This window comes from Eretmochelys imbricata, chromosome 8 (genome assembly GCF_965152235.1).
Source record: "Eretmochelys imbricata isolate rEreImb1 chromosome 8, rEreImb1.hap1, whole genome shotgun sequence".
NCBI classification, from domain to species: Eukaryota; Metazoa; Chordata; order Testudines; family Cheloniidae; genus Eretmochelys; species Eretmochelys imbricata.
The window spans coordinates 37895052-37922151 of record NC_135579.1 but is presented as its reverse complement, the minus strand read 5'-3'; the positions used below and the strand labels follow the sequence as shown (position 1 = coordinate 37922151).

Here is a 27100-nt window from a genome sequence, read left to right as displayed (position 1 = left end):
AAGCTGGAGCGAAATTCTTCTGTCAATTTATACCAGTACATCTCTGAAGAAATCCATGGAAGATAAAGATCTCCCCTCTGAGACCATTTGATGTAGATGCATTCATACAAATAAAGCACAATAATGCAAAACACAGTATAGGTTCTCGTGTACAATCAATTATTTTTACATCTTGTATTTAAAATATTAATTTGCATAGACTCCGACTTCATATCTGACTCTTCAGGTGAAAATTAATCGGTGCCGAGGCCCTTCTTCACCTCTTCAGCTGTAGCAATATCGTCTGTCTCTTCCACAGCTTGAATATTTAGAAATTGTCTTCCACTTCGGCATATACCTGATCGGGGTATAAACAACATCTCTGTCTCCCCTTTCCCCAAATTTTCGATAAATAATGTCTTTGCATAATTTACCTAAAATTGTCATGTCATGTAGGTAAACACCTACTTCAGTTATCTTGAAAAGCAACCGGTGCACTAGCATCTTCAAGAACTGCGATATGAAACGACACAGAGCTTCAAGTTATTAGTGCGGCACATCGCACAGATTTAGATGAGGGTTTCTTCCCCACCTTTAGAAAGTCTTCTAGCCAAGAGCACTGGATGGGACATGGGAGTCCCTAGTGTCAGACAACTGTAATCATTCAGTTTAATTTTCTAAAAAGGGAAGAAAGATTAGTAGACTCTAACCCACCTAGAACATCAACAAGTCTCAAGTGTCTCCTAGGCGTCTTCTTCATGTCATTCATTTTGGAAAGCAACATCTTGTCCCTTATCGGGCCAGTAACAGTATAAGCACAGTGTGAGGCTGTAGATTCTGGAAGCTTTCTTCTTCGCAGTGCTTCGAAATTTCTCCACACATCTCTCATCTGTAGCTTCGACTTTGCCCTTTATTTAACTAGATGTCTGCAAATTAGCTAACTGTGAATAAGAGACAAATTTAGAAGCAGAGCAGAGCTCTTCATACGCTATTGCTCGGCTGCTCACACGCACATGGAGGGAGAGAGGCCACCAACTTCCCGGTCTATGTTTCCACGACAGAAAAAACGTCTGCCTAGCCACGGGTTCTTGTTTTTCCAGACATGACACATCTCAGATACGTTCAAAGAAATTCCAGTAGAGGGGGGCAAAAGGAATGCTCAAAAACAAAACCAAATACTGAAAATGAAGATCAGTGGTGCTCGTATGTGCTCTGCTCCCCACATAAGGTTATTACCTCTCTTAAATTATGTTAATCAGATTAATCATTTGGAATAATTAAGTAAAATGTGAAATCAGTCAGTAAAAGGGAAGAATATAGGATTATTTAGAAAGTATGAGATTGTTTAATGCCTAATCCTTATAAAACAATTTACGATAATTTACTTTGCATTTATCAGCATTGAATTTCATCTGCGGTTTTGTTGCCCAGTCACCCAGTTTTGGGAGATCCCTTTTAACTCTTCACAATCTGCTCTGGACTTCACTATCTTGAGTAATTTTGTATTTTCTGCAAACTTTGCCACCTCACTGTTTACCCCTTTTTTTCCAGATAATTTATGAATATGTTGAAAATAACTGCTATGGATCCCTGGGAAACATCTCTCTCCATTCTGGAAACTGACTATTTATTCCTACCCCTTATTTCCCTTCTTTTAACCAGCAACTGACCCATGAGAGGACCTTTCCTCTTATCCTATGACTACTTATTTTGCTTAAGAGCCTTTGGTGAGGGACCTTAGAATCATAGAATATCAGGGTTGGAAGTGTCCTCAGAGGTCATCTAGTCCAACCCCCTGCTCAAAATAGGGCCAATTCCCGCCCCATCCCTAAATGGCCCCCTCAAGAAGTGAACTCACAACCCTGGGTTTAGCAGGCCAATGCTCAAACCACTGAGCTATCCCTCCCCCCCTTGTCAAAGGCTTTCTCTAAGTCCAAGTACACTGTATCTACTAACCACCTCAAAGAATTTTAGTAGGGTGAGGTATGATTTCCCTTTACAAAAGCCATGTTGACTCTTCCCCAATATATAATGTTAATCTACCTGATAATACTGATCTTTATGACAATTTCAACCAATTTTCCTGGACTGAAGCCAGGCTTACCAGCCTGTAATTTCCAGGATCACCTCTGGAACCTTTCTAAATAATTGGTGTCACCTTAGCTATCCTCCAATCATCTGGCACAGAAGCTTATTTAAGTGATAGGTTACTTACCATACTTAGAAGTTCTGCAATTTCATATCTGAGTTTCTTCAGAACTTTTGGGCGAATAATGAACCATCTGGCCCTGGTGACTTATTACTGTTTAATGTATCAATTTGTTCCAAAACCTCCTCTATAGACACCTCAATCTGGGACAGTTCCTCAGATATGTCATGTAAAGAGAGTGGCTCAGTGTGGGAATCTCCCTCACACTCTCTGCAGAGGAAACCAATACAAAGAATTCATTTAGCTTCTCTGCAATGGCCTCCTCTTTGTTGAGTGCTCCTTTAGCACCTCGATTGCCCAGTGACCCCACTGGTTGCTTGGTAGCTTCCTACTTCTGATGTATTTAGAAATAATTTTGCTTTTGGTTTTTATGTCTTTTCCTAGTTGTTTTTCAAATTATTTTTTCCCCCACCTGATTATGCTTTAACACTTGACTTGCAGAGTGTATGCTCTTTTCCATTTTCTGTAGTAGGATTTAACTTCCAATTTTTACAGGATAGCTTTTTGTATCTAAATGGACTCTTTTACTCTGTTGTTTAGCCATAGTGGCATTTTTTGGTCCTCCTACTATGGTTTTTAATTTGGAGTATTCATTTAATCTGAGCCTCTACTATGGTGTTTTTTAAAAGTTTCCACGGAGGTTTTGGGTATTTCACTCTTGTGGCTGTTCCTTTTAATTTCTGTTTAACTAGCCTCCTTATTTTTGTTTAGTTCCCCATTTTGAAGTTAAATGCTAATGTGGTGGGTTTCTTTGGTATTTCCCCCCTTACACAAGGATGTTAAAATTAATTTTATTATGATGGCTATTATCCAGTGGTTCAGCTATATGCACCTGTGGGACCATCTCCTGTGCTTCACTTAGGACTGTCAAGAATTCTCTCTCCCCTTGTGGGTTCCAGGACTAGCAGCTTAAAGAAGCACTTATTAATGGTATCTAGAAACTTTATCTCCGCATCCTGGCTTGCGGTGACACATACCCAGTCAATATGGAGATAGTTGAAATACCCCCTTATTACTGAGTTTTCTATTTTTATAGCCTCTCTAATCTCCCTGAGCACTTCACAGTCATTGTTACCCTCCTGGTCAGGTGGTTGATAGTATATTCCTACTACTATATTCTTCTAATTTAAGCATGGGATTTCTAGCCATAGAGATTCTATTGACCAGTTTGATTTATTTAAGGTACTCACTATATTTGACTCTGTGCTTTCTTTCACATATACTGCCCCTCCCCCACAAGCATGACCTACTCTGTCATTACAATATATTTTGCATCCAAGTACTACTGTTTACAATGATTGTCATCAATCCACCTAATTTCTGTGATTTCTATTATACTAATATTCTCATTTAATACCAAGTTCAAGGTATCAGATTCACCCATCTTACTATTTATACTTCTAGAATTTTCATACTAACACTTACAAAATTTGTCACTTTTTAGTTATCTGCCTTCATGTGATGCCTCATTTTTCATTTGACTGTTTCTCTTCACTTCCTATCGGTACTATATGAACTAAATAAGAACTTTTAAAATCTCAACTTAATTTTTTCTTACTGAACTAGGGATATTTAAAATGTCCAACAGATGAGGACATGTTACAGACAATGTCTCAAACTCAGATTTAAAAAATACCAAGTAAAGAGTCACCTTTCCAAAGGGATTTTTTTGTGAACTAATGATTCTTTTCTGAAGCCTGAATGACATTGAGATTATCAACAACGAAAAATTTCTGGATGAGATTTTGCTCAAATGCAAGTAATTTTAGAGTTCTTAAGAATAAAATCAAATTCACACAAAGGACTGCACCTCTGATGATGTTTTCACGAACACCATGCAGACCTACATTGTAAAATACCTTTCTGCGAGGTAGACGATCACTGAGAAAAGAAACACACTTAAGCAACTAGACTTTCTTATCAACCACACAAAGGCTGAAAGTCATAGAGCAAATTTATAAATTTTTATTTATATTCATAGAGCAAATTTAGTGTAGATTTCTTTAAAATATATAGGTCTGAAGAAATAGAAAATAGTGAAAGAGAGAAACCTAAATACAATGTGTCAGGCAACCTATGCTAATATGATCATATCTATTTCCACCAATGGAAAAGACGTTCACCATTTATCTTAAAATAGTAGTATGATTTAAAAAATAAACAACTTTACCCTTAAATTTGCAACTGCAAAGGAGTTTACATCGACTCATACTATTAATAAAAAAGACGTTCCCATAACAAATTACCGCTCACCTGCTTTCCAATAGCCCGTTTTGGAAATTTTGATAAACACGATTTCTACGTAAATTATGGTTTTCACCGAGACCACATTATGAAATCCTAATACTGTAGCCAATATAAAAATCCTGTAAAAAAAACTCTTATATCTCAGAGGGATATTTCTCGTGAAATCAGTTACATGACTAACCTGTCCATCACAGATTAGCTGCTCCTGTTTCCAGTTCCCCTCAATCTTCGATGAGGGAGGGAAGTTGGGGCTGAAAACCATCAGGTCATTCTTGGCGGTGACTTCCCCGACACAGAGGTTCCGGCTCTGGCGCTGCGAATAGGACCAACTCCCCACCTCGCTCGAGCACACCACGGTGGCTTTCCCAGGACCGCACATCACTTCCGGACCCGGGTGGCATCTCAGGCCAACGTACACGACAATCACCAACACAAACAGCCCGGACACCGAGCAAATGGCGATCGTTAAAGACACGTTCATGTCGACCAAGGGCCCTTCGCTCCCGACCCTTTGCCTCGAGTCCCATTTCACAGCCTGCGGACTCTCCACCAGGGACAGGCTGACCGTGGCTGTCGCTGACAGCGCCGGCTCCCCATGGTCCTTCACCAGGATCACGAGTCTCTGGCTGGGGCCGTCCGCCTCCTCCAAGGCCCGCGTGGTGCTGATCTCCCCGCTGTACACACCCACCCGAAAAGGCCCCGCAGCCCCGGCCTCCTGCACTTCGTAGCGAAGCCATGCGTTGTAGCCGGAATCCGCATCCACCGCTCGGACCTTGCCCACCACGTGCCCTGCGCCGGCCGACAGCGGAACCAGCTCGGGCCCTGGCGAGCCGCGGCCGGAGCCAGGCGGGGACACTGCCGGCGCGTTGTCATTTTCATCCAGGACGAAGAGCTGCACGGTCACGTTCCCGCACAAGGAGGGGAACCCGGCGTCCCTCGCGCTCACCTGGAACTGCAGCACTTGCAGCTCCTCGTAGTCAAAGGGCTGCAGCCCATAGATGTGCCCGCTCTCCGAGTGCACCGAGATGTAGCTGGACACGGGCTGCTGCTCTCCCACACTGCGCTCCACCACCGAGTAGCTCACAAAGGCGTTTTCCCGCAGGTCCGGGTCCGACGCCGACACGCTCAAGAGATGGGCCCCGGGACGGTTGTTTTCCTTCACAAACACCGTGTACACGGGCTGAGGGAAAGCAGGGGCGTTATCGTTCACATCCGCGATCGGCACCAAAATGCTGCTGCTGGCCGAGAGAGACGGGGCCCCTTCGTCTCTGGCTGTCACCAGGATCTTATATTCAGACACTCGCTCCCGATCCACGGCCTCCGCCAGCACCAGCGAGTGATAATTCTTAAAGGTGGAGACGAGCTGAAAGGGCAGGTCCGGGGGGATGGAGCAGGTGACTTTGCCGTTGTCTCCCGAGTCCCGGTCGGAGACGCTAATAAGAGCCACCACTGTCCCCGGGGGAGCGTCCTCCGGCACCGGCAGGGAAAGGGAAGTCACGGCCAGCTCAGGGGCGTTGTCGTTCACGTCTAACACTTCCACCAAAACATTGCAGTGCCCAGCCAAGGGATGCGGATTTTTATCCGTAGCCTCGATTTGAATGTCGTGTAAACTTGTGTCTTCGAAGTCCAATTTTCCATTCAGGCTCAGCTCACCACTGTTTGAATCTATGCTAAACATGGAGCTTTCACTGAGCGGAGTGACACTGCGAACTGAATATATAATATCCTTATTGATTCCCTCATCCAAATCTGTGGCGTTGAGTTTAATTACTAGTGATCTGTTTGGTGCATTTTCTAGTAACTGGACCTTATAAAGTGACTGATTAAATACAGGCGCGTTGTCATTCACATCCAGCACAGTGATCACCAGCTGAACTGTACCTGTCAGCTCCGGTTTGCCCCTGTCTGTGGCAGTGAGTAATAAACTATGCTCCGGGGTTTCCTCTCTGTCCAGTGGTTTACTTAATACAAGTACTAACGATTTACTTTTTTCATCATTCGTTCGCATGTCTACAGTAAAATGTTCACTTGGACTGAGTGTATAGGTCAGCAGAGAGTTTGTGCCAATATCTGCGTCAGACGCGCCCTCTAGTGGGAAGCGTGAGTCGGAAAATCTCGATTCTAAAATAAACAGATTTTCTTTACTTACAGGGAACACAGGAGCATTGTCATTTATATCCTGTATCTCCACTTCCACGTGAAATATCCTCAGGGGTTTGTCCACTATCACCTCCAGGTCAATGGCGCACAGGGGGCTCTGGCCGCACACCTCTTCCCTGTCTACTGGCGACTTAACAAACAAAACGCCGCTCTGCAAATTTACCTCAAAATAGTCTCCTCTGCCTTTGGACACCATCCGGAACATCCGAGGCAACAGCTCCGACACTTCCAGCCCCAGGTCCTGGGCCAGGCGGGCCACAATGGTGCCGTGTTTGGATTCCTCCGGCAGGGAATAACGGACCTGGCCGCTGCCCACCTCCCAGGCCGTGTGTAGCAGAACCAGCCGCAGCAGCTGCCCGGTTACCAGGGAGTCTCCCCGGAGAAGATTCATTGCGAATGCGGAGAGAGCCGGCTAACAAATAAAATCCAAGTTTTTGCCTGAAAATAAATATGCTTTAATATATCCTGCCACGTCTTTGCCTTCCACTACTCGAACTGAACCTTTGCAATGCCGATCAGTCTCTGATTTGCTGCAGATGTTGTTATGAATACGGTGGGAGGAGCTGTCTTTTTTCCTTTCAATGAAAATGTACATTCAGTCAACAGCGACACCTTGTGGTGTACATATAAAGTCTGTTGCTAGCTCTTTCTTTTCCTTATATTTAATATAATATTCCTCTCATGCTTGTTTTGTCTTTTGCAAAGAGGAAATATGCATCAGCTAACTGGAAATATATAATATGGTTTTTATACTTATCTGAATGCAGAAAGTTAAAGGCTTTCCATCTTTCAGGTGTTCAGTAAAAGAAAAAGTAAAACATCATTCTTGTTCGGGTTTTAAAGTACACTTTCATTTGAAAACTTTCCACCTTATTTTACGAAATGCATTGGTGAGTCCCTTTACAGTTAATGACTGTACACAGAATGGAACTAACAAGTCACAATGAACTATAATAGGCCTGCTAACTACAACTGCATGTAAGTTAGGTGTTGTGACAGTAATTGTTAGTGAAGTGAATGTGAAAACTCAAGGAACATTTTCCCTTTTGCCCAGGCTGGGTGCTCGTTTTATTTTGTAATATGACGTATTTCTGAATAAATATCCCCACACCATTACTTCATGCCTGGTGAATAATAGACATTTTGCAAAATCTCTACCTGTGTTTCTAAATATAAATTATCGGGTAGACATCAAGTGACCCTATATTGTGACAGATCGCTACAGCCAGAGCTCTGCTCCCCCAGCAATGCCTCGCCTCTAGAAAGCAACTCAAAAGCCCTAAGGAACTTTCTCTCTAGATTAGAAGATGGCTGAACTTAAAACCAGCCGACAAAAACATGGTGGCTTGGCAATTCGGATCTTCTCCAGTCAGAATCCACCTGACTGCGGGCGTCCTCTTACAACTCCTCACCTGAGCAGTCCACGACAAAGACACATTGCAGTGGAATAGCTCAAGAAGCCACTGAATTAATTTAATGAAAGTAATGGAAATTCTTAATGCATTGCACAATGGAAACATGAAACTTTCAGAACAGGTTGGTGCTCTTCCGGCTATCCTGAAATATATGAAACGGCACAGAGGCCTCTCAGGAAAGGCTAGTGGAAGCTCACTTCGTATTAAGAGGTGGAAGGCTCGAAAACAGAAAAGCCACAGAGTGGAAATAAAGATCAGCAAGATTCAGAGTAATTATTTAAAAGTATCTATCAAACAGGTGGCCTAGGGAACATAGCCAGAAACTGTACTCCGCATTTAATTAATTTAGCAGAAATGGAACGAGCCAATAACATGCTCCAGTTTATGGGCTCCTTTTTAAAGAAATCTTTATTAAGGTCATGTCAGCTGTCATTGATCTGAAAGGGTCCAGAGAATCAACCAGCCCAAAACTATTACAGGAAACTTGTTTAAATTTTCAGGATAGGGAAAAGGTTCTTTATCTTGCCAGAAGACTGGAGTCTACCACATACACTCTAAGTCAGTGCACACACCAAATGTAAAAGTATGGTATTTTATCTTGTTTTAAAATCACAAAGGGAAAAAAGCATTAATATTTCTAGCTCTTAGAGACCTAAGTCTTTCAGACTAGTAAACTCCATTTTATATTGGAAGCTGTCTGAGCCAAGGACTATCATTAATGAACTGTTTGCACAGTGCTCCACACACAAGCTTTCTCATATCCTGAAATGCTTTGGATACTTTTCAGTGTTTCCTTATTTCAAAAATCAGGAGATGCCACACATTTCCTGGAATTATTGACATAACCAGAGGAAAATCTCCAGGATCTCAAGAAGCCAGCAGGTCACAGATATAGAAGGATAATTAAAACCTTTGGAAATAAGCCAGTTTGTCTTTTAATAAAATCAATAACCTGAAATAATGAGTTAAAATAGAATAAAAATAAACAGTATAATGAATTAGCATTGGTTAAACTTAACACACAAGTATATTCAAAAGAAAGACAAGAAAGAAATAAGACAAGGGGGAACAACTGGGATTTAAAATGTATATATAAATGTAAATTAAAATAAGTTGTGGGTGATAACAGAAGCCCCAATTTGGCAAACTGGGTCCATGCCTACCACTGAAAATTACAGAAATAAAATGAGACTAATAAATGCTACAGTGGTCTTGCTGCTGCAAAAGGGAAATCCGTATCTAATATTCATATCTCCCAACTTCTTTCATGAATAATGTCACTAACATAATGGCTCTGTCTATGCTGTGATGCTGGCAAAGCAGGTGCCAGCTTATGCCAAGCTCCCCAAGCCTTACTTGAATACTGACAAACAAATAGCTGAAATCAGTCTGGTTCATCTCTGTATTAGTATTCTTAAAATAGGTATTAGAATTATAATAATGTGCTTAGTGTTTAGACTTTATTGAATGCTTGTAAGTTGCTGCATGAATTAATCTCACTTAAAACATCCATATCCCATGCTGTAAGGTAATATATGAGCATTTGCATTGTGAGCCCCTGTAACTATATAAGTCAGGAGACAGGAGAGAAGTATTAACTAATGTGAAGTACTAGTATCCAATAGAAGGTGTTATGTCCCACCTGACAAAAAGGCCCATTGACACCAGATGAACTATTATGGAACATCAGAGAATAAAACCTTTTGTTGATTGTTCTGCTCTACCCTGCCTTTCCATGCCCCCTTCTCCTTCCCTTCCCCCACCTGCCAATGAAGAGGAAAGGTTCAAGTGAATTCCTCCAACCAGCTAAGTTTTCACTTGAAGCAGAAGGAGGGAAGGGGTAAAAACCCCTCACAAGAAGGAAGTGTATCTTTATGCTGCTTGGACTGTGAGGTGGAAAGGATGACCAAAAGATCCCCAGTGCTTAGCCTGAGTTAGCCCTACAGGACATACAGAGCTTGCTTATTATAAAAGCTTCTGGTTTGTTTGTTTGTTTTTAATTTAAGATTGGAACTTATTTGTATGTATATATATTTACCTGCTTTAATCTTGTAAACAACTCTCTTGTCTCCTTTTTTTACATAATAAATCTTTAGATAGTTTATTATAGGATTGGCTACAAGTATTGTCTTTGGTTTGCGATCTAAGGTGCAATTGACCTGAGGTAAGTGACTGGTCCTTTGGGAGTGGGAGTAACCTGAGAATCATCTATCCCACAGGCAAGCTCCCCTGGATGGAAAGACAGATCAGACTGTTTCTGACTCCATGTTAAGCTTGTTATAGTGCCTGAGGAGTTTACACTTGATAACTGGTTGTTTAAATCTAACCAGAGAACTCACAGCCAGTTTGGGGTTTGTGGCCTGTTTTCTAACATACCACTGAAGTTAGTAGCCACTCTCTTGAGCCACTATAGAACAGTTTGACATATGCTATTAGAATTTAAAAGGTAATATGAAAATAAATACATCCATATAAATCTGTACATATAACTGGAAGCAGCTTTTCTAATCACCATTGGACAGCAAAATGTCAAGCAATGATTTCATTCTCTCTAATGCTCAGAAGGCTTTTGACCGGGTTGTGTGGCTTTTCTTAGTTCAATGCATAACAATATTTATATCCAGCCTTAATTTTCATTGGTATATTTCTGATCTACAGAGTGGTCCATGGCCAATGTTATAAAGTTGGAAAGAAGACTGTATCAAGCATACCCACGTTTCCTCTACTATTTGCTTTTATAACAGGATACATCAAAAAGTGTTGATCTAAGCTGATGCTATTATGCTTTAACACGATCATGTAAATCTATGTGATGGATCACAGTCCTTGAACTTCTGCCCAGGTGTCCCTACACAGTCCTCACACCAAGGCCACCACCCAGCAACCCACCTGACCCAGTTGAGAAGGGAGCCAGTGAAGCTCTATCTTGCAAAGGCCCCACCCACAAAGCTCCTGGCTGGGGGAGATATCCAGCAGACCAACTAGCTGGGATGCTCTACCTAAACCAGAAAGAGGCACAGATGTTATCTGAGCAACTAGATTAATTCCTAACTTGCTGCTACTGCCTGAGCCCTGCCTTTCTGCCTGTTCCTGGTTCCTGTCATCCTTATTCAAGATCCCTCTCTGTTCCTCCTTTCCTGGCTCATTCCAGATCCCTGCTTCTATGCACTACACATGACTCCAGCTCTGACCTTTGGCTTGACACCTGACTCTGACCCCAGTTCTGGTTCCATGTGCCTGACTCTAACCATTAGACATGCACACTTACACCCCAGGCCCTATAATCTATCATTGAGGATGCCTGCATTCTGGATTAATGTTCTATACTTTAGGAAACAAAATTAAAACTACACAAAACAGAAATACTGCTGATTGGACTCTCCAAATGTAGGATATTTACATTTACAATCTTTGAGGCTTTGGGAGGAAATTAAATACCCAGGGACACCAGTTACAGATAATATTGAAGGATTATGCAAGACTAATTTTAAAACTATTATTAAACTCCTTCATGGTGAAGAAATAATCTGGAATAAATTATATATCTGTTGATTAGGGCAGAGAACTGCTGTCCATATGAATCATTTACCCAGCAATTTTGTTAATTATACTTACTGTCTGTAAAAATATCTAATACCTTCTTTCTGAATTTTGACCAAATAGAGTTATTATTTTTATGGACTTTTAAATACCTCCAGAGAAATTATTAAATGATTGCAATTTCTTTCTGAAGAATGTTAACAGGATTATCCAATTTGAAAAGATATTGTTAGGCAGCCATTTAAAATAATGGCTGCAATGTCATTCCGGAGGCTGAAGAGAAGATTGTACACCTAAAAGGACAGTGACATCTGTCATGGATCCACAGAGTCTGGTTTATGCCCCAGCAATAACCAGTCCCTTGACAGTGACCCTTTTAATATGCCAAACCCCAAGGGTTCACACAGTTCCTGAGGAGCAGGCCCATGGTCTCCGAAATTCCAAAAACTGAGCTTTCAGGCACTAGTGATCACTGTATCTGACCATGACTCTCTGTAGCAAATCCAGGCAAGACAGACTCTGATGGAAGGCTTGCACTGTCCCTCTTTCATGCAAAAGGCTTTCAGTGAATATTTTCAGCAACAGCAGGCAGCCATTTCAAAACAAGGTAATAATGTATTAGTCACTTGGCATACAGTATATGGAAGTCCTTAGGTTGCAAAGAGAGGCAAAGATTAAGACATAGTCCATCCTGGTCCAGCCAGTACAAGCTGGCTCTGGCTTTCTTCCTGGTCCTCAGTCCCAGATAAGAGCTGTATGTCTCTCCAAAGCACAGCCCTTATTCCAGTCACTTGATACCTTTCTCCTTTCTTCTCCAGACGAGTTCACATGTTCTGCCTAACAGGGTTTCCTGCTGTTAGATGTCAATTTTTCAGTCCTTGCGTGCGTGCATGCTTGCGTGCGTGTGGTCTTATTGTCTTTCTGGAGCCTCTGTTTATCTGGGTCAGTTTCAACCAGTTCTTTAATGACCCATTCATTCCACCCCATACAGCTAGGAGACACACAACTCATGTTTCCTACTCTGTTCCAAGTCCCTTTTGCATCCACTGAGTAACTACAGAAGGAAACTTAGGCACATGAAAATATTACAGAAAATTCCATTTGTCACAACATAATTTTCAGAAATTATTCAGAAACGGGAGTTTTCTTAACGAAAGTACAGCAGTTCAGCAATTCAGACACTGTCTGAAAGGGAAGGAGAAGAATTTGGGGTACTTTTAAATTTAGCAAATTCTTCAAACCAGAGTTACAGTCAGTACACAGTGACTGAAGAAAGACCCTTCCAAAAGTGTTTGTTTTCTATTGATTTAAAAGAAAAAAATCCCTTTTCATTTAGGAGCATTTTTTAAAAAGCATGCCTCACCCAAAATGTAGCAGTGTTCCCTCCTGGCCTGAACTCCTCAGTTTGAACTTTTAATATAAATATGTTCATCTATATGTAAGCAGTGTCAGGATGAGCTCCATCCTGACATCTGGTGGTGAGGTGTGGCAAGTTGTGGAAAAGAACTTCAAGGGCTGATATCATTTGCATAGGCACACCCACCCCGCCTAGAATGAGGCCATAGCTGCCCAAATGGTCACTTTGGCTGCTGTGGGATCCCCAGTGTCTCTGTTATTGGGGCAGGAAGAATAAATTGTTATTACCCTGATTATGGGAACTGTGCTTGGAACTGTACTTGGCCTTTTGTTATGATGGACGGACTCACCATCAACTAAGTAGCACTTGCTAGGCAAGGGTCATGGGTTCCAAAACTCTATGAATTGAGAGAGGTTGGGGACAAGTATTTATACTTGGTGATATGGGCCCCTTGGTGAGGGCCTTACATGCTAATTGCACTTCCTCCTCTCTCCACTGTGGGATATCAGAGCTAATTTTGATTTCATTAGGAGTCTAGTTACAGACTGCTGAGCTCACTTTGGGCTAATGGTGCACCAGCACTGAGGCTCCCCTGCTACAAGCTGAATTCACCAAAGAGCTGAACTGACTAAGAGCTGAAATCACTGAGTGTTGTGTTAAGTAGTGGGGGAGCCTGAAGATATATTGTGGAAAAGTTTGCAGGACGGCTGGAGTACCTTGTGGACAGGCTGGTGGAGCAGTTCATAGGACAGTGGTAGCTGCTGGTGGGATGCAGAGCAGTTCGTGGGACAGTGGGAGCTGCTTGTGGGCTACGGCACTGGGCAAAGCAGTTAGTGGGGTGGCTGGTGGAGTGGAGTGAAGGCCTATGGAGGTGTGGGGCGGTCAGCTTCAGATGATGTAAGGTGCCTGTTACCCCCACCCCCATCTCCACTCAGGTTGGGAGGTAAAGCTCTGCAGATAAACTTTCGAACTCTGGGGCTGCCCTGACCAGGGACAGAGACTTTTGGGTCATTGGACTTTTGGGACTTTGGGTGATTTCGGGTTGCTGGACTCAAGAACCAAAGGGAAAGGGCATGCCCCAATTTGCTTGGGGTGGGTTTTTTGCTCATGGGTTGTGTTATGAATCCTGTTCGTGGTGTTTCCCCAACATAATGCCACATTGTTTCTCTCTGTTATTAAAAGGCTTTCTGCTACACTCAGACTAGGTGCTTGCCAGAGGGGAAGTATTGCCTCTTGGAGGTGCCCAGCAGGGGTGGTATATATTTGTCCCAGGTCACTGGGTGGGGGCTCGAGCTGGTTTGCATTGTGTTATTGGAATGGATCCCCTAGATATTGAACCTGGCCCTTGTTGCTACCAACTCTTTCAGGCAGAAGGGTTACGTATATATACTTAAATCTGAATGTTCTGTCGTCTGGAGTCAGTTTCTAGTACCTACCCTGAATGGAAGGAATAAGAGAAAGGTACAATTTCCCTTTAATTTAAAAAATCACAGTTTTCGTTTCTAAAACTTTCTATTGTCTCTTTTCAGCACCAAAATCCCATAAAGTTTTAAAATGACATTCTATACTTATAAATATAATTACATCTTCATGATCTTCATATTACAGACACTTGCAACCTCTCAGCAAATTAATATTCAGCCAAATTTTTCTCTCACATTCCATGTTTTTTCACTTCATAACTCTATTGATCTCAGGAATAAATGAGAAGACAATCAGGACTATTATTATGACCAGTATATACCAATTACGAAGGGAAACAAGTGGCGTGATATTGGGAGCATAATCCTAATATCTGAAAACATTTGAATTCCTTCAAATAAGTCACAATATTTAATCTTCTTTCTGAAATAAATTACACCACAAGAAATAATTACTTACTTTTATAGCAACATATTTTAAAAGTCAATATTTGTGTGAAAGTCAGCCAATGCTTGGTTTACATTCACTCTCTTTGCATCTCCTATTACCAGCTCCAAACAAGAAAAGAAAGTGTAATTTCAAGCTGTTTCTTCCCTTTGCATTTCTCTGCTGAAATTGTCTAGCACTCTAAACATGTTGCATAGTCTGAAGTTAATGCAGAAGCAGAAAATTATTGCTCTGCTTATATTGTGCAACAGATGACAACTTTAGAACAATAGTGTTTTTCTTCTTATTATTATTATTACTATTACTGCTTCTTCGAAGATGCAATTGTCAACCACAAATCTCTATAGCTCCATATGATTTTTCAGTAACTGTGTCAACATTTAAATTTCCTATCAATTGTGACTAACAATAACTGTTACAACATCTACTCATGTTTAAAGCTAAAGTATACATAATAATTCATCAGAAAAATAACTTAGGGCATTGTTCTCACCAAAATATTTTAGCGATTTACCTTTCCTCCATTAAAATTTCCACTGAAACTATTCAATTAAATAAAGTAATCGAGCGAGCTGGAATGAAAAATAAGTGATACTGAAAGGATTAAAACTGTTGAGAGAGGAGATGAGTGATAGGGGACTTGAAAGAGCCATACAATATAATGAATTATACAGACAAATATCAGTGAAAAATTCTGGTTTATCGCTTATCATAATACAAGAACAAGAGAAATGAAACTGAGGAGGAACCAATTTAAAATTGATAAAATAAAACACATTTTACGCCGTACATTGTCGACTTGTGGAACTCTCTGCCTCCAGACACTGAATAGACCAACAGTTTATTGAGAAACAATCAAAGATGAAAGGTGTGTTTAGATAATTTAAAATTACAATTAGTTTAGAAAGAATAAAATACCACTAAAAGCTATAAAAACCTAATGTTTCATAACATAAACCAACATCTATGTGCCAGGGGTTCACCTATAGGCCAAGTTTTCCCATAATTGCCCATTATGGAGATCCCTGAACCTTCTTCAGAAGTATCTTTAACTGGTCACCTTCGGAGGAGAGAACAACTGCTCTCATCCGCTATATATATTTTTACTATTATTTCATAGTCAAAAATAATTATCACTTTAATTAATAATGTTGAAACTGTCTTCCTAAATCTAATGGAGCGAAAAGGTGGCTTATAAAGCAATACGTCTTAGTTTAATTTCTTCAAATTAAGGAATTAACATTTTTTAAAAATTCACAAACAAATATAGAACAAATTCATGAAACTCACCTGGCCAGACACATTTGGTGTGAGAATCTGCCCCTTCCCTGCCTCTCCATTTTCCGAGGAGTGAGGAAAGTTGGGGCTGAAAACCATCAAGTCATTCTTGGCGGTGCCTTCCCAGACACACAGGTTCCGGCTCTGGCGCTGCGAATAGGACCAACTCCCCACCTCGCTCGAGCACACCACGGTGGCTTTCCCAGGACCGCACATCACTTCCGGACCCGGGTGGCATCTCAGGCCAACGTACACGACAATCACCAACACAAACAGCCCGGACAACGAGCAAATGGCGATCATTAAAGACACGTTCATGTCGACCAAGGGCCCTTCACTCCCGACCCTTTGCCTCGAGTCCCATTTCACAGCCTGCGGACTCTCCACCAGGGACAGGCTGACCGTGGCTGTCGCTGACAGCGCCGGCTCCCCATGGTCCTTCACCAGGATCACGAGTCTCCGGCTGGGGCCGTCCGCCTCCTCCAAGGCCCGCGTGGTGCTGATCTCCCCGCTGTACACACCCACCCGGAAAGGCTCCGCAGCCCCGGCCTCCTGCACTTCGTAGCGAAGCCACGCGTTGTAGCCGGAATCCGCATCCACCGCTCGGACCTTGCCCACCACGTGCCCTGCGCCGGCCGACAGCGGAACCAGCTCGGGCCCTGGCGAGCCGCGGCCGGAGCCAGGCGGGGACACTGCCGGCGCGTTGTCATTTTCATCCAGGACGAAGAGCTGCACGGTCACGTTCCCGCACAAGGAGGGGAACCCGGCGTCCCTCGCGCTCACCTGGAACTGCAGCACTTGCAGCTCCTCGTAGTCAAAGGGCTGCAGCCCATAGATGTGCCCGCTCTCCGAGTGCACCGAGATGTAGCTGGACACGGGCTGCTGCTCTCCCACACTGCGCTCCACCACCGAGTAGCTCACAAAGGCGTTTTCCCGCAGGTCCGGGTCCGACGCCGACACGCTCAAGAGATGGGCCCCGGGACGGTTGTTTTCCTTCACAAACACCGTGTACACGGGCTGAGGGAAAGCAGGGGCGTTATCGTTCACATCCGCGATCGGCACCAAAATGCTGCTGCTGGCCGAGAGAGACGGGGCCCCTTCGTCTCTGGCTGTCACCAGGATCTTATATTCAGACACTCGCTCCCGATCCACGGCCTCCGCCAGCACCAGCGAGTGATAATTCTTAAAGGTGGAGACGAGCTGAAAGGGCAGGTCCGGGGGGATGGAGCAGGTGACTTTGCCGTTGTCTCCCGAGTCCCGGTCGGAGACGCTAATAAGAGCCACCACTGTCCCCGGAGGAGCGTCCTCCGGCACCGGCAGGAAAAGGGAAGTCACAGCCAGCTCAGGGGCGTTATCGTTCACGTCTAAAACATGAAGTAAAACACTGCACTGTCCTGTCATTGGCTGGTGACCTTTATCTTGAGCTTCAAAGCGAATTTCATATAACTGAACGTGCTCGTAATCGAGGTCTCCTTTCACCCTGATTTCACCGGTATGGGAATTTAGGTTAAACGCCGCTCTTACAATGGGAGGCACAAAATTACCAAACGCATATGAAATGTTCTTGTTAGTTCCTTCATCCAAATCTGTGGCGTTAAGTTTGATTACTAATGTCCCATTAGCTGTATTTTCCAACACAGTTACCTCATAAACAGACTGATTAAATACAGGCGCGTTATCATTGGCATCCAGCACAGTGATCACCAGCTGAACCGTGCCCGTCAGCTCCGGTTTGCCCCTGTCAGTGGCGGTGAACAATAAACGATGCTCAGGGGTTTCCTCTCTGTCCAGAGCTTTCTTTAACACAAGCTCTGCTAAGTTATTATGGTCATTTCTCACTTGTACATCTAAAGTAAAATATTCATTAGAGCTCAGTTTATAGGTTAGCAGAGAGTTTGTACCAATATCTGTGTCAAACGCGCCCTCTAGTGGGAAACGCGAGCCCAACAGTGTTGATTCTGATATAAAGAGATTTAATTCAGTTACTGGGAACACAGGAGCATTGTCATTTATATCCTGTATCTCCACTTCTACGTGAAATATCCTCAGGGGTTTGTCCACTATCACCTCCAGGTCAATGGCGCACAGGGGGCTTTTGCCGCACACCTCTTCCCTGTCTACTGGCGAATTAACAAACAAAACGCCGCTCTGCAAATTTACCTCAAAATAGTCTCCCCTGCCTTTGGAGATCATCCGGAACATCCGAGGCACCAGCTCCGACACCTCCAGCCCCAGGTCCTGGGCCAGGCGGCCCACAAAGGTGCCGTGTTTGGATTCCTCCGGCAGGGAATAACGGACCTGGCCGCTGCCCACCTCCCAGGCCGTGTGTAGCAGAACCAGCCGCAGCAGCTGCCCGGTTACCAGGGAGTCTCGCCGGAGAACAGCCATCGCGGACGCCGATTTCTTCGAATATACACCCAAATCATACAAAAATGTGTAAGCCTCTGGAAATTGGTAGTTTAATTCCTATGCCACGGTATTTGACGTTCTCCTGAACCCCTGATTGTCTGCGTATACAGGCAAAAGAGGAGAGGTTTTGATTTTTTGCCTTACCATTTCTTTTTAGGTGGAGAGCGACATCATGTGGCTGATTGTGCGCATTACATATTTTCCTCATACAGAAAATTGCTTCACAATTGCCAGTGGTATTGCGTTCTTCCATTTATTTCCTTTTATGCCTTTTTTTGTGGTTGGAATTAAAAGGTGAATAATTGAAAGATACATTTTAGGCTCTGAAGATTAAAGTGAAATGCATTGTCTTAGTCACTAACAACAACAAAACTTCTACTCGGGAAGGCAAGTTATATTTAGTAGTAGAAGTTACCCGACACAATATCAATGTAAGCCTTTGAACATTAATCAAATCGTTAAACTGCTGTTTGTAACCAAAACACCTACCACTTCATTGGGCAGGGAGAGCAAAAGCTGATGTGACAAATGAGCCTCTTGAAGATGGAAGCTGGGATTTTGGTGAGAGTTTGGTGCCTATCTTTCATTGCCTTGCAATGGGACTTAGGGAGCTAACTCTCTTATGAAAATCCCAACCTAAATTTTACTCTTTAAAGTTCACCTTTGGCTGCTTTCAATCAGGCCATACGTTTGAGGCTCACTTATAGTTTCATCTCCATTCTATTGTCACCATCTCGTAATTATAACAACTGCATATACCTAGACTCTGGGTCCGATCTGTGATAGAATGTCTTGACTGTTTCACTGTTTGTCTATATTATATCAGACTTGTTCCTGTTCCCACACCGGACGAGACAGCTGAGGCGTTTAACTAATTCAAAGTACGTACCTAATGCTGAAGGTTGTCCTGCCAGTTCAGTACATAGCACTTGACTGTAGCTAGCCTCATTTTCTTATAAGTGATAATATACATAAAATAAAGACCAGTTGCTGTGAAATTCATGTAAAACAACATTCATAAAAACTTACACGGATACACACACATCGTTCTACATACTGCCATATCATGCTACATTAAGCTATGGTAACAAATAATAAATTTAAGATGTATTATTGACCCACCTACTTCCGGCAGTCAGAAGCTTGGGACACCCAGAGCATGGGGTTAGGTCCTTACAACATCTTGGCTAATAGTCATTGGTGGACCTGTCCTCCATAAACTTATCTAATTCTTTTAGGAACCCTGTTATAGTTTTGGCCTTCACAACATCCCCTGGAAACGAATTCCACAGGTTTACGGTGCCTCCTGTTCAGAAGGACTTCCTTTTGTTTGTTTTAAATCTGCTGCCTCGTAATTTCATTAGGTGACCTCTGGTTCTTGTGTTCTGTGAAGGAGTAAATAACACTTATTTTCACTCTCTCCATGTCATCCACAATTTCATAGCCCTCTGTTATATTCCCCCTCTCAGTCTCCTCTTTTCCAAGCTGACCAGTCTTTTTAATCTCTCCTCATATGGAAGCTGTTCCATATACTTAATCATTTTTGTTGCCCTTTGCTGTATCTTTTCCAATTGTACTAAATCTTTCTTGAGATGGGGTGACTAGAACTGAATGCAACATTCAAGGTGTGGGTGTACCATAGATGTATACAGTGCCACTATGATGGTTTCGGTCTTATTATCTATCCCTTTCCTAATGGTTCCTAGGATTCTGTTAACTTTTTAGACTGCCACTGCACATTGAGTGGATGTGTTCAGAGAACTATCCACAATGACTCAAGAAAGAGATCTTGGAGTTGTAACAGCTACTTTAGATCACATCATCTTGTATGTATAGTTGGAATTATGTTTTCCAATATGCATTACTTGCACTTATCGATATTGGGCAAGAAAATGGCAGATGAAATTCCATCACCCAGTTTCCTGAGGTCCTTTTCTAATTATTTGCATTCTACTTTGCATTTAAATATCTTGAGTAATTTTATATCACCTGCAAATTTTGCCACCTCACTGTTCATTTCCTTTTCCAGATTATTTGTGAATAGTTGAACATCATGTCCGAGTGCAGACCCCTGGGGGACACCACTATTTACCTCTCTCCATTCTGAGAACTGACCATTTATTCTGACCCCTTGTTTCCTGTCTTTTAACCTGTTATTGATCCATGAGAGGTCCTTGCCTCTTATTCCACAGTCTGTTTACTTTGCTTAAGAGCCTTTGGGGAGGGATCTTGTCAAAGGCTTTCTGACAGTCCAAATATACTATTTCCACTGGATCACCCGTGCCCACGTTTGTTGATTCCTCGCCGCACCAAAAGACGCATTCTAATAGATTGATAAGGTAAGATTTTCCTTTCACAAGAGCCATGTTGATTCTTCCCCCAACAAACCGGGTTCATCTATGTGCCTGTGAATTCTGTTCTTTACTATAGTTTCAACCAATTTTCATGGCACTGAAGTTAGTCTTACATGTCTGTAATTGCCAGGATTACCTCTGGAGCATAGGGGGAGGGGAGCCGCAATCACAGGCAACTATAGTGATGTTGTAGGTGGCCGCCCCTCTGCCCAAGACGCCGCTGGTCACCAAGGAGAGTGTATTTTCCGCAGGGACAGCAGCTGAAACGGTACGTTCTGCAGAATGTGGCCGCTGATCTTCCCGTTGTCTTCGAAGCCCTGGTCTATGACGCTGAGCAGACCGACCATCGTCCCAGCTGCAGTGTCTTCCCCGATAGGATTAGAAAGGGAATTTACCGTCACTGCTGGGACATTGTAATTGCCATTCACAACATTTACAAGAACTGTGCAACGCTAACTGACTTCCCTCCCGCGCCTGCACTCCCACATTATATTCTCCACAATTCACTTCACCTTCCACCCCTAACTCCCCGTTATCAGGATCGATAGAAAACATTTTCGGAACATTGATTGTCGTGTTGCTGCCAACAATTTCCTCTATCCTTCCATTTCCTCCTTCATTTAAATCGGTGCCATTCAGCCAATAACCAGGATGCCTTTGTCCACATTCTCCACTAGGCAGATAGTGTAGATGTTTCCATCAAATGCAGGGGCGTTATTGTTAGACTCCAGCACAGTGATACTCATATGGAGGGTGCCAGATCTTTGGGGAGCCCCTTTGTGTTTAGCTGCTGTTATTCGATTCTGAGTCGATCCTTTTTCTCTGTCCAATGACTCTTCCAGTATTAAAATTGGCGCTTTATTATGTCCGCCACGAGTCTCTACTTTCAAAGCAAAGTGTGCATTTGCCCAAATCTCATATGTGACCAAAGAGGATCTTGAGCCCTACTATAGGAAGTACACTGCCCACTAAAACAGATTCAGCCACGTGGGGAAATCATCCAGGATTTCTAGTTCCACCTACTACATTGCAAGATTTTCAACCACAATCTTAAATTTCAGTGCACAACTTACTGTCTGCCCACGCAGCTCTGCTCTGTCCATTTTCACAGTGACGATCAGGGCTCCATTCTGCATTTTCAGCGCCACAAATTCTCTTTTCCTGACACAGTCCGCAGCCTGCCAGCCGGCAGGTTTCTGATATTATCCAGTTCTAGATCCTCGGCCGTATTCCCCATAAAAGCACCAGGCTAGCGCTTCAGACACTGAGTAACGAGCCTCTTCAGAGACAGACGCACAGAACCAGCATGCAGTAAATAGGTCTTTTAAGTACCAGCCCTGAGTCCGACATCTTCGTTTGCTTCTGTTCTTCATAGTAACCGCTTCATAAAGGCTTGGCAAGAAGATCATTTCTTGTCTCCGCCTCGCTATGGTTCACTATGTTGTGCAACAAAATAAAGAAATAATTAAAATATACAGATACACTCCTTTGACAATACCTTTCTTTTACCTTTGCCTGTTTACTCGTGTGGTGACCGTTGTCTTTAGTGACTTGCTTTGCTGACTGCACTGTGAAAGGGAAAAATCATCCGCGATCCTTGTCCGTAACTGTAGACAACAGCGACATCTTGAGTCTAAACCAAAAATTGCTCTAAATGAATCGCAACATCAAAACCTCTATCAAGAAAATGCTTCATAAAATGTGAAGAGGAAAGATAGATGTGGGAATGTCATAAAAGCTACAAACACGTATTTTCTACTGATTCTTTTGCACGTGTAGGCTGTTATAGTATCGGGTTCTGTAATTTAAAAACCAACGACAAATATAGGTCTTGACCCAGTTATAATATGTCCTCTTACTACAGAGTCCATTTTCTTTTAATACATACCCTTAGGCTCCGTATCGATTGCTAATGACGCATCTCATATACTTTGGCAAATAGGCCGATGAATGAAATATTTAAAGCTAGACATAAATAATTAGGATGTAATTGTTAGTCGTCAATATTGGGAGTTTGTCTCCTTACACATTAGTCATCATCGTATGCGGATGAATTAGAAAAATAGTATAAAAGCAGTATCATAAGTTTATTAAATGTTTGCCTCCACTGAAAGTACCTAGTTATCTACAAAAGGTTAAACTTCATTCCATCTTTGTTAAGAAACTAACATATCTTACAAACGAAAAGAAGAAAGCAAAGCTTTTTACTCAAAACAGCTGACTGAACAAATACCAGTTAGTCAGAGTGCAGGTGACCTGGCAGCTACCGCTGCATCCATATCTCCATCTCAAATGGATGTAACCATGCACATTCCTGAAGAAAAGTGTAGATCAGAGAAAAGTGTGGTGGAGGCGCAAGAAACAGCTGCTGCTGAGTTTACTTCCTTAAGTCTAGATGATCCAGGACTATGGACCCACTTGAGCAGTAGCCTGAGGGACTTTCTTGTGCTGCATAGGCCACAACAAGCGAAAAACTTCATGCTCCCCAAAGACAATGAAAATAGAAGGTTCCATCCAACACATTACTGGTGTGAAATCCCCAATGGTGACAAAGTAGAGAGGCCATGGCTTTATGTACTCAAAAACCCAGAGTGCTGCATACTGTTTTTGTTGGAAACTCCTCCAGTCTAATGTTCCAGCCACATTGGGTTCTCCAGGAACAAAGGACTGGAAAAATCTGGCTAGAAATCTGGCATGCCATGAGAAGGCAGCAAATCACCAGAGAGCATTCCATAGGTGGAAAGAGCTTGAGGTGATACTGAGGTTAAAGGCCACCGTAGTGGATCAGCATCAAGAGAAGATTGCATCAGAGTCTCTTTACTGGCCAGATGTTCTGTACATTGCCATTGTGAGAATGCTTGCTACCCAAAACCTAGCACTGCGTGGCACTTCAGATCAGCTGACTGTGCCAAACAGTGGAAACTTCCTTAAAATTGTGGAGCTGACGGCTGACTTTGATGCTGTACTCCAGGAGCATCTAGGAAGAGTCACCACCCAAGAAATGTACACACACCACTACCCTTGGAAAAACAATTCAAAATGAGATCATACAGTTACTGGCAACAAAAGTCAAACAGAAGATTGTGGCAGATCTGAAGTCAGCAAAATATCACTGTGTTATTCTGGACTGCACACCTGACATCAGCCATACAGAATAAATGACTTTAATGGTGTGTTTTGTAACAAGAACAGAACCTAGTGAAAATGTCTCTGCAATGGTGACTGTCAGAGCATTTTGTAGAATTTATTGACATTGATGATACTACAGGAGCTGGTATGACAAATGTGCTTCTTACAAAGATGGAAGAGACAGGAATTGCGATAGCTGACATGGGAGGTCAGGGCTACGATAATGGTGCCAACATGCGAGGAAAGAACAGAGGAGTGCAGATACAGATCCGAGAGCTAAACCGTCTAACTTTTTTTGTCCCATGCATCTCTCATTCATTTAACTTGGTGGCCAGTGATGCAGCATCAAAGCTTCTAGTGAGGCTGCTGAATTTTTTAATATAATTGAAAGCATCTATTTATTTTTCTCCTCATCAACTCATTGATGGCAAATTTTGAAGCAACATCTGGGAACATCCTCTCTGACACTGAAACCACTGAGTGCCACCTGATGGGAAAGTCGGGTGGAGGCGACAAAGCCTATCAAACACCAAATTGGGAAGACAGATGATGCCACAGTTGCCATTATGGAGGCTAATGCTATGACAGGAAAAGTTCGTGGGCGAACAGTGGCTGAGGGAAATGGAATCACCAGAAACATACGTAACTTCAAATTTCTGTATGGTTTAGTGTTGTGGCATGACATAACGTTTGCAATAAATGTTGTAAGCAAGAGACTCCAAGGTGTTGACCTTGACATAGCTGGAGCAATGGAACAACTGGACAAAGCAAAGTCATACCTGCAGTCTTACTGGTCAGAGGAGGGATTTCAAAATGTTGTGAAGAGTGCACAGAAGTTGGCAGAGGAACTTGACACTGAAGCTATTTCCCCACCCATTCAAGAATACAAGAGGCACCAAAGAAGACATTTTGATTACGAGACATGGGATAATCCCATAAGAGACCTCAAACAACAATTCAAAGTTGAATTCTTTAACCAGGTGCTAGATTGTGCAATACAGTCAGTTGAACATTTCATGCAGCTCAAGGAACACAGCAGTATATTCTGGCTGTTGTATGATATTCCAAAACTCCTCACTGTACCTGAAGAAGACCTACAGCAGCAATGCAGGGCACTAGAGACAGTGCTGACACATGATGACATGCATGATATTGATGCGAGTGATTTAGGTAATGAACTGAAAGCCCTTTCAGGGTACATTTCAGCAGAATCAACTCCAAGGGCTGTTCTGGAATATATGCGCACAAATAAGATGACCACCCTCTTTCCAAATGCTTTTGTTGCTCTGTGCATACTTCTAACACTTCCTGTAACAGTTGCCAGTGGAGAAGGCAGCTTCTCCAAGCTGAAGTTAATAAAAACACATCTACTCTCCACAATGACACAGGAGAGGCTGGTCGGCCTTGCAACCATCTCAATAGAGCATGAGCTGGCCAAGACTGTGGACCTTCAGGAAGCAGTTCAGATCTTTGCAACCAAGAAGGCACAGAAAGCACCACTTTGATTATTCAAACAGATAAAAATTCCAGCGTTTACTATGCAGACAAGAGACATCTGATGAAGTGAGCTGTAGCTCACGAAAGCTCATGCTCAAATAAATTGGTTAGTCTCTAAGGTGCCACAAGTACTCCTTTTCTTCTTACATATACTGAGTGCCAACATGGAACTATGCTGTCTGCCACAACTGAAAGTCAATGGGAAGGTAAAGATACCGCGTAGCACCAGCGAAAGCATCAGTCAGCAGAAAGTTGTTCGTGAAAGTTGTTCGTTCCAAATATATAACCGTTTCTTTTTTCCCCTATAATAGTCATCAGATATTCAGACTAAGATGAACCACATACCCGAGAGAAAATGGACCCAGAGGAAAAGCAGGAAGCATAAATGAAAACAACTCTGCACAAAGCCAACATTCAGACTATGATATGATCCTCCAAGAACATATGAAGAGAAGTAACGAGCCTGCAATGACTCACCCCAAGGAAAAGTTGCTTTACCATCTCGCTAGGTCCATCCCCTCTAAGGTTTTTGCATGAGAATTTCCACCCGTTAGAAATCCTGATGGGATTCAAGGGTTTCACCAAAATCAGGTCACTCTTGGACAGCACCCGAGATAAGCCGCCTGACACTTAGAAGTGCCACAGAAGGAGCCATTCTCATCCCTTTTCCCGGAGCCCTCGCAGGAGCAAAGGGATCCCGGGCTAGTCCCCTGTACTCCGGCAGTGGCTGGAAATCAGGACTATACATTTGAATAAGAAAATAAAGGAACTGCACCCCAGGGTGACTATCAGTCACACTGTCATATAAGACAAACCCTCGGTGAGCTGCTCGATCAGTTCAGGGTGACGGTTATGGCTGTAGAAAGCACTGGGTCTCCCTGATCTTTCACCACAGTCACCGGCCTCGCTCCCCAGCCGCAGCGTTCTGATTCCCCATGTGCAGCCCCACCCGGAACAGGCTGCAGTCAGCGGCCCGCTGGAAGGAGAGCCACGTGTGACAGCCCAGATCGCCGTCAGAAACCCGCAGCCTGTGAGGCAAGTGCCCGCAGCTCGCAGCGCGGGGCACTTTCCCGCAACACCCGCCGCTCCCCAGCTGGCAGCAGGCAACAAACGTTGTTATCCTCGTCGAGAATGAAGATGTGCACAGAGGCTGTGCCGCTCAGGGAGGGGACCCCAGGGTCCGAAGCCGGGACATGGACACTGAAGTTCTTCGTTCGCCCGCAGGCCCAGGTGCCCAGCGCGTAAATATCCCCGCCCCGGGAGCTGATGGAAACCAGCGGTCCCCCAGCGCCTCGCCGCTCAAGATGGCATAGGACAATCGGCCATTTTCAGCCACCAGGGTCCACACGCCGGCCACCGAGAAAACGGAGGCGGCCAGACTCAGAGTGATTCGCTGGCACACAGACAGTGGAAGAGGCCGATTCGAAGCAGGGGGCCTTGTCATTTACATAGGAAATTCTCACTCGGAGGGATTCCCTGCGAGGCAGAGGAGGGGAGCGGCAATCCCGGGCGACTATAGTGACCTCGTAGGCGGCGGCCACAGCTCTGCCCAAGACGCCGCTGGTCACCAAGGAGAATGTGTTTTCCGCAGGGACAGCAGCTGAAACGGTACGTTCTGCAGAATGTGGCCGCTGAGCTTCCCGTTGTCTTCGGAGCC

General features: G+C 43.4%; 2 pseudogenes; both read right to left on the bottom strand.

The window, feature by feature from the left end:
• Window positions 1-4430: 4430 nt before the first annotated feature.
• LOC144269235 (protocadherin alpha-13 pseudogene) lies at window positions 4431-6986 on the bottom strand (annotated as a pseudogene).
• A 9044-nt stretch (window positions 6987-16030) lies between these two features.
• LOC144269234 (protocadherin alpha-8 pseudogene) lies at window positions 16031-18442 on the bottom strand (annotated as a pseudogene).
• Window positions 18443-27100: the final 8658 nt, after the last annotated feature.